This window comes from Cornus florida, unplaced genomic scaffold (genome assembly GCF_030987335.1).
Source record: "Cornus florida cultivar Cherokee Brave unplaced genomic scaffold, ASM3098733v1 CherokeeBrave_3.0.0_Hap2_Chr11, whole genome shotgun sequence".
NCBI lineage: Eukaryota > Viridiplantae > Streptophyta > Magnoliopsida > Cornales > Cornaceae > Cornus > Cornus florida.
In genome coordinates this window covers 74,966,486-74,976,020 of record NW_026775581.1, presented here as the reverse complement: position 1 = coordinate 74,976,020, position 9,535 = coordinate 74,966,486, and the positions used below count along the sequence as shown (strand labels likewise).

General features: G+C 34.2%; 1 pseudogene; it reads left to right on the top strand.

The window, feature by feature from the left end:
• The first annotated feature begins 3,772 nt into the window (after positions 1-3,772).
• Positions 3,773-9,535, top strand: part of LOC132284976 (valerianol synthase TPS1B-like) — a 30,690-nt pseudogene continuing 24,927 nt past the window's right edge.

Here is a 9,535-nt window from a genome sequence, read left to right as displayed (position 1 = left end):
GAGGAATGCCACTGTATTGTTCTCTTATGCAATTCATTATCAAGTCTTAAAGTTGTTGGACAGAAAGTGAGGTGACGGAGGTAGCTTCAATTGTTAGATTGGCGGACATGTCATTGTGATTGCCAATTGGAGTGATCTCTGGCATGGAATTCAAATAAGGAATTCGGCCTTTGCTTGACTCAGCATTGTAGTCACGCAATTTTAACTTTTCTGTCAGCGAGGCAATTTTCAAATCTTGCTCCTTGAGAGAATGTTGTAATCTTTCAATTGCACTGGCCATACTCGCCAATTGCTCTTCATACGAGGTAGTAGTCGTCATCATGACTGGCAAAATAACTATGTTAGAGGAGATTTGTGGCCTTGGGATAAGCCTTAAGCTTGAACTTGTGACTAGAGCAACCTTTGAGGTTGTAGGAACCTTCTTCCTTGCCCCCAGTGAGGTAAAGGCGGTATGAGCTTGAGTTGTTACGTGGACAGATTTGGCGGATTTGACGGAATGTACTTTTACCGCATCGTGTTGCCTTTTGGTGGGAACGGATGCTTTGGCTATGTTCCGCATCATTGGGCTTGCATAGATGTTGGTACCACTTCACGAAGTTGCAACCTTCTGGCCATCTATTTTGGTGGTAATAATGTTGTCTGTCACGACTGTGATGTCCTTGGGGGTATTTTTGCTCTTCGTCTGAATCTTGTTGGAAGTTATATACTCTAATGATGAATTTGTTAAGGATTTGATGTAGAAGAAAGAGATGAGAAGCAGAGGATGTCCCACCGGGCATGCCAGAATTTGTACACACAAATTTTGTAGTTTGTAAATAAGAACAAATTATGAAGCAAAAATAATATTTTATTAAATGGGGAAAATTGGAGTACAATCCTCTATAATATTCTTTACAAAGAATAAGGTTCTCTGATTCGATCTCCTTTTTTTGTTGGTTGGATCCAATGGCTGCACGAGCTTGATCTTCAATCATCGTGGAATTTGGATGAAAAACGGCACGATTTGATGTGCTTGTTGTTGATCACCGTGAAATTTGATGAAGAACGGCACGATTTGATGTGCTTGGTGTTCTTCGCTTTTGGGTTTGGATGTCTGAATTCTAAATTTGTATTCTGGATTTCTGAATTCTAAATTTGTATTCCTCTGAATTTTTTGACTTCTGAATTCTGAATTCTGAATTTCTGGACTTTTGAATTTTGAATTTATGTGCCTCTGAATTTTTGGACTTCTGAATTCTGAAATTGTGTCTCTGAATTTTTGGGCTTCTGAATTCTGAATTTGTGCATCTCTGAATTTCTGGACTTCTGAATTCTGAATTTGTGTCCTTGAATTTCTGGACTTCTGAATTTGTCTCTGAATTTTTGAACTTCTGAATTCTGAATTTGTGTCTCTGAATTTCTGAACTTCTGAATTCTGAATTTGTATGTCCCTTCCTTTTTCCTCCAGACCTCTATTTATAAGCTTCTTGGATTAATAGGATGATGACACGTGTCCTCTCTTGATAACGATAAAATCATAACTGGGCCGGGCTAGTTATATTATGATAATTATCCTTAAATATAATTATTCCAAATATATTTTATTAGGAATAATTATCTTTTCATTTAATCATCTGAACTGGGCTAATTAAATAATTTAAGTGGACCAAGCTTGGGCCAATTAAATAACTTAATTAAATATTAAACCCATATTTGATGGGTCCATTTGTCAAAACCAAAGCCCACTAAAATTTTAGTGTCTACAGTTACTAAGTCCAATAAACATCCAAGCACGAATTTACATTATTATAATATGTAGAAATCCATTAAAAATCATATATAAGTCATGAATTTACAAAATCATACATCAAGAATAAATATGAATATAAACCCATAAAAACCTATGCTCTAAATCAATTTATACATGGATTCAGATTTTAATAATCTTTAATCATCCCTAAAGTTATACTAGAGACATATAGATCACATATCTAAGGAAGAAGTGTAGAATAAAGAACTTGCCTTAAATTTTCGGATCGAAAGTTAAACTCCTTCCTTGTTCTTATTCTCTAACGCTGGCAACCTTCAGTTACTGTCGTCCACTCTGATGATCCTTCTTCTTCTTCTTCTTTCCTTCTCTCTCTTCCTCTTTCTTTCTCTTTCTTTTTCTCTTTTCTCTTTCTAGACTTACTTTATATGTGTGTGTGTGTGTGTGTGTGTATATATATAGAGATATATACTACATATATTATAGACCTAACATACATATGACAATCTCAAACTAGGTAACTAATATAATAAATAATTATTTTTAATGAACATAATATAAATATATATATACACCTCATTATATATATAACTACTAATCTTCATGGGTCACTATCCAACTCATTTAGGATCTCACTCAAATAGTCCAAGACCCATATAGTTGGTCCACGGACTATACCCCAAATCCATAACATTTTAAAATAAAATAAACAAACAACTTAATTAATCAATTAAGCACTTCAATTAATTTAATTTAATTACCACATACACATTTAGCCAAGATTAATTAATTTAAATCAAACCAATTATTAATTTAATAAAATAAATAATCAAATAAACACACAATTAAATATAAAAGCAAATAAACAAATAGCCACATAATTAAATAAAATGCAATTAAAATAATTAAATAAATTTTCCGAAATTAAGGGTATTAGAGGGTGGCGTTCCCTGCCCTAAACTGCCCCGTTGCCATCCCTAAACAAAAATAAAATGATAAATTACCTTTTCCTATTCAATGATAATTATCTTTTTATTTTTTCTCTCTATCATATCTTCTATTCCCTCAAAAAATTACTTTCATAATACATAAATTGTCAAATTATTAGTCATGTAGCCACCTCATTACCACCTAATTTTATTTACTTTTGTGATACAATTATTTATGATGTTTAGCATCTTCCTAGCACGTAATGGTCCACATATTGAACAATTAAAAGGCAATTTACAAATATCATGTTTAAAAAACATAAGGAGTAGAAAGGTTGACTTAACATGTTTCTTTTTGGGCCCTAGCCCGTTACCGATGTGTGACTCTTCCCTTCATCATGTGGATCATATTCTAGTTATGTGCACCGAATTTTTAAAAATTAAAATAGTTTTTGTGATTTTAAAGTGGACCCAAATATATTTAACTTATTTTTTTTTTTTTAATTTTTTACTAGGTATTTTTTACTTATTAACTTATAAGAGACTCGAATAAGTTTAACTAAAACTCTCATTTATTTCAAAGATTCAATCTTTATATATTAAAATGTTCTAGTGACTTCAAATTAAGTTATCTTAATTAAGATATTTTTATTTAAAAATTCAATTTTTACTCATTAACATACTAATGGTCCAAAATCATCTAATAATTTTTGTTAATTTATACTTTCCTTTGTATAATGAATTGTCTTAATGTACGAAAAAATATATAATACATATGGTAGAAATTATTACTATTATTTCTTTGTTTTTTTTTTTCTCCCCCAACTAATAGTATTTTTTTTTCTCTCTCTCATATGTATCCAAAAGCAGCCCAAGTGTCTTAGTCTACGAAAAAGTATATAATACTTATGGAATTTCCGTCCAATGTATAGCCATGCTTGTGAGTAGGAGAGGATTTGCCGTTCAAACATATCCATGCTGCTGAACAGGAGAGGATCTGCCGTTCAAACAACCAACCTGTAAGACGTCACATTTGAACATCACTCCACTTCTCTCTATAAATATACATGCGTATACATACAAGTGTGTATTACAAATTTACATAGCCCTTGAATTTTATCCCATCTTGAAATGGCGTCAACTAATAATCCTAGGAACTGCCAGACCCAAACTTTTCGCCCTCTAGCAAACTTCGAGCCTAGTTTATGGGGTGATTGTTTCAGTTCATTCTATTTAGATAATTAGGTATTAATTTGACAGTTTTGTTATATATATATATATAGTTTCAGCCATGCATTGTGTGTTGTGTGTATATATATATATATATGATCAGAGAGAGAGAGATACCCCTAATGATGGCAAAATAAATTTATCATATGGATATGATAGATTGTTTTCACTGATATATGTTCCATGTGATAATAATGCATTAATTCCAAGATCATATCAGTGGGTGTGTGTATGTGTTTTTTTCCCCCTCATATATATATATATGCAAGGTGTTTTCACTGATCACTTTATCTGGTCTCTAGTGGGATACAGAAAGCTATATATATATGGTTATCAAAGACTTCCTTCTCAAGCTTTTATCACTCGCTTTTCTCAATTGGCTGGGTTATGGGAAGCTCTTGCGTGCTCACGTAAACTTCATTATGTAGCAATTTAGGGGTGGCAAAATGGGTCATGAACTATCAACCTGGCCATATTCGCTCGCTTTTTTATGATTATAGGTGAACCATATTTAATTTGAGGGTCAAGATGGGTTGGGTAATTTTTAACCACTTAATTTGAGGATCAAGATAGGTTAAATATGGTTAACCATATTCTACCCATATTTCACCCATCACATAATAAACACACAACACACATCTATTCTATATTGCACTCAACTCATTTCTTTCTCTAAAATTCTCTCTCTCACAATCCTCTCTCTCTAAATTTGTCTCTTATCAATCCCGTCTCTTTAAGTTTTTCTCTCTAAAAACTTCTTCTAAAAAAAAATAATAATTAAAAGGATAGACAGAGTGATAAACCTTATCTTCAGATGTAGTCCATGGTTTGAGAAAATCATCCAATATGTTGATATTAACAAAAGAATGATTGGTCATATAAAACCAAGAAACAAAAGGTATAACCATTTTGCGTTCTTGTAGAAAGTCATAAAATTGAGTTTTAAAAAGCTGTAGTTGATTTTGTTCAAAAGCTTTAAAATACTAATTTCTGAATTCTTTATATTGATCCTGTTGAAATTCAGTATTAATGGCAATTCTATCTGGGACAAAATCCATTAAAACTAATATTCATGAGGGTTATTTATATATGTAGGATCATCAGATTGATCCTTGACAGATTCATTTCCGATTCCCATTTCTGATGGGGTTGGGCTGAATTCAATTCCAAATTGGCGACGAGACATACCTATTGGGGCTTTCTCGTAGACTCCTCTTGGAATTTGATTCTGAGATTGTTGTTTTCCTTTCAGGAATATTATCCTGTCCCCTTAATTGAGGATGAAATTGTTGCCATGGCAAGTATAACTGCCTAATTGAGTCTGGCAAAATATCCAGATCAGAGCCAAATATAGCCCACCAGGGTATAACCCAGTTTGGGAAATCAGCCTTAACTGATTGAGGGCATATCTTGAAGAACCAAGAATGCTTATGCTTCGGATTTTGGTAAAAGAACGAATAGGTCCAAGCTGAGATATAATCCCAATAATTGTAACTGTGACCATAGGATATTTTTCTTGGCAAATTAGGATTTAATCCCCAGTCACTAGGCCGTAGAAACTACTAAACCACTTCGGTAAATAACATCTTTGAAAATTTTCAAATGTTTATAATGTTGATCTATTGATCACAGTATTGAGTTTGCTTCTAAATTTCCCGATGAAATTAAGGATAAAACTCAACTTCAGAGATTTCTTGGTAGTTTGAATTATATTCGAAATCACTACAGAGATCTTGCACAGGATACAGCAATTTTGTATACCAGGTTAAGGAAATCTCCTTCCCCATGGACTTTGGAACACACCAAGGCAGTCCAGAAGATTAAACTCAGAGCAAAACAAATTCCTTGCTTAGCTCTAGCCAATTCTTCATGGTTCAAAATTGTGGAAACAGATGCATCCAATATTGGATATGGTGGTATTCTTAAACAGAAGAATCCAAATACAGAAACAGAGGAGCTTGTTCGCTTCACTTCAGGAACTTGGAAAAATGCACAACTGAATTATTCAACCATCAAAAAAGAAATTCTTTCTTTGGTTAAATGCATTTATAAATTCCAAGATGATTTAATCAATCAGAAATTCTTGTTACGCATTGATTGTAGTGCTGCTAAACAAGTACTGGAAAAAGATGTAAAGAATTTAGTTTCCAAACAGATATTTGCTGATTGGCAAGCTGATTTATCTGCTTTTGATTTTTCTATTGAATATATTAAAGGCAGTTCTAATTCTTTACCTGATTTTCTAACTCGTGAATTTTTGCAGGGTTCATGAATCAGCCCCCTCATGGACAGGGCCGGGGTAATACTCCAAAGGCTCGTGGCAAAAACAAGGCTAAGGCCAAAGTGGTTATACCACTAAATGATGATCAATTTCCATATTTGGATCATGTTGCTGATTTGCTCAGCATACCTTCTAAAGGCAGCAGCAGTTCACAAAAACAGAAACAACAAAAACGAACCATGAAAGAGGTTCTTGAACAAGAAATTCTTTTGATACCTAATCAAAGGTATATTCAGACAGTATTGGTACTGGATTCTCAGGATGAGCAATGGATGCCAGATCCTTGGGAAGTGAAATCCAGATATTTCCAAACACAACAATATGCTGCACTGGATGGTCGCCATAGATATATCTATGAACCCATTCTTACTGAAACTTCCTCTGTGGAGATCAACCACACGAAACAATTTCCGAATTCCAAAGATAGTCCTCTTATTTATAGTAAAGCTATCTTTAAGAGGCTTATACGGCCTAGTGACTGGGGATTAAATCCTAATTTGCCAAGAAAAATATCCTATGGTCACAGTTACAATTATTGGGATTATATCTCAGCTTGGACCTATTCGTTCTTTTACCAAAATCCGAAGCATAAGCATTCTTGGTTCTTCAAGATATGCCCTCAATCAGTTAAGGCTGATTTCCCAAACTAGGTTATACCCTGGTGGGCTATATTTGGCCCTGATCTGGATATTTTGCCAGACTCAATTAGGCAGTTATACTTGCCATGGCAACAATTTCATCCTCAATTAAGGGGACAGGATAATATTCCTGTAGGGAAATCCACCCTATTGTTCTTTACTAAATTTGGAATCCCTTGGATTTGGAAATGGGATTTCCAATGTGGTTATACCACTGACAAGTTACCAGTCCTTCAGAGGATCTTTTATTACCGATGGTGGTCAGGTATGACTCAAGACCCTATCCAAGCCCTCCTCCATCTTATCAGAAAGAAAACAATGGAATACATGGATAAGGTTCCAAAGTTAACTATTCCAGAACCAGAAATCTTTAACCCATTTGAACGTGTTAAAGATATGATCAGAAAGCAACAACCATTAATTACCGAAGCAGATTTAATGGTTAAATGCATGGATTTTATGAGGAATAAATTTGTTACAACTTTTGATTGCTCCACATCGACAGTAAGAGATGATGCCTCCATGATATCAGTCTCTAGCCAGACCAGTCAAGATGGTAATCAGTTTTCCTGTCTAGCTGGTTATGCACAAGATCCCAATGAAGATCTTATTTCTGAAGATGAACCCACAATAGCTGATTATTGGGACTTTCTCACCAGCCACTTGAAGGAAAAGATGAATCCACCCAAAAAGTAAAGATTCCTCTTATCCTGCCGATAGAAGAAGACAAAGGACTTTTCCTTTGGTTCTACAGTATTGCGTTAATCCGATGTCTACTTTCCATCAGATAAGGAGCAGCACTTAGTGGTGGGCCGACCGACTGCATTATTCAAGCACACGATCCCATGCACTATGCGGACTTCAAAATGTTAATTTCAAGTCCATTTTCTGTATAAATAGAAGGCAAAGTTTCCCTTTAATGTATTTTTCAATTTTCCTTTCTTCCTCTTGTAATATTTCTCTCTGTACTAGTTTGGAAGTTCAATAAAGAAGAAAGTTTTCTATAAGTCTGTCTAAGTTTCAGTTTCTTATCTTATACAATTATTATTATATTCTGTCAAGGATCAATTTGATGATCCTACAGATATAAATGACCCTCATGAATATTAGTTTTAATGGATTTTGTCCCAGATAGAATTGCCATTAATACTGAATTTCAACAGGATCAATATAAAGAATTCAGAAATTAGTATTTTAAAGCTTTTGACCAAAATCAATTACAGCTTTTTAAAACTCAATTTTATGACTCTCTACAAGAACGCAAAATGGTTATACCTTTTGTTTCTTGGTTTTATATGACCAATCATTCTTTTGTTAATATCAACATATTGGATGATTTTCTCAAACCATGGACTACATCTGAAGATAAGGTTTATCACTCTGTCCATCCTCCCACTGAACATCTCATTCTGAAAAGAATTGACCCTGACAGTGGTGCAAAAGTGGAAACCAAGGCTTATAGCCAACCTAAAATAATTGATCAGTCCGGTAATGCTACTAAAAAAGACATTTCTCATGTTTACATGCAGAACAATTATACTAATGTTTGTACGCAAACGATAGGGTCCCAACTTGGGAGAATTGAAACAGGAATAGGCACGGTATTAAATACAATTAATACTAAGTGTATTACTGTTAAGTCTTCTCCTCCAGAAGCTTCCTTATCCAAAGCATTGGTCAAACCTGCAATTGAAGTTAAAGGCTTCAATCTTACACATCCTAAGAAGAATGAAGAATTTCTTACTCTTCTTACTCAGAAAATTCAAGGACTTAAAATTCAGACTTTATCCCATGATGAATCTGAAATAGGTTCTGATTCTGATGTGTTACCTCATATTGAGGCTTTTCAAACTGATTTTACTCAGATGCCTGAGTTAAACAGAATTGTCTATGATAAGAATATTCACTCCAATACAGCACCTGCTCCGAGTAGATATTATTATCCTAGACCCACACCTCAAGATATCTTGTATGAAGAAGATTATTTTCATACACAGAAATCTTTTCATGGAAAGTCCATTTATGAATGGAACATAGATGGGAAATCTGATTATCAGATTTACGAGGTTATTCATCAAATGTTGATGTATAGCCAAGTCTGTAAAATAAACCACAACACTGACCCAACCATTGCTAAATTTGTCGTTGCTGGTTTTACAGGAATCCTTAAAGGATGGTGGGATAATGTTCTCACTGATATTCAGAAAGCTGAAATCTTTTCTGCTACCAAGATCGTTAAAGATGAAGCTACTCAACAACCAGGACCTGCTCCAGATGCGGTTTACACTCTCATCACCACTATTATCCAACATTTTGTTGGCCTAGAAGGAGCTAATAGTGAAAGGAGTCGTGAACTTCTACAGAATTTGAGATGTCCATCTTTAACTCATTTTCGGTGGTATAAAGATGTATTCTTGGCAAAGGTTCTCCAGCTTAATGATGCAAATCATGAGCACTGGAAAGCAAAGTTTGTGGATGGTTTACCAACCTTCTTTGCTGAAAGAATCAGGAAAAAGCTTAGAGATATGAATAATGGTATCTCTATCCCTTACAGAAACTATACCTATGGTGGATTAGTCAATATTGTAATCCAGGAAGGTCTAGCTCTCTGTAATGATCTGAAGTTACAATCCCAGTTAAAAGCACAAAGATTAACTGGTATAAAGGAAGTAGGTGAATTTTGTGATCAATTTGCCTACCAGACTCCCTT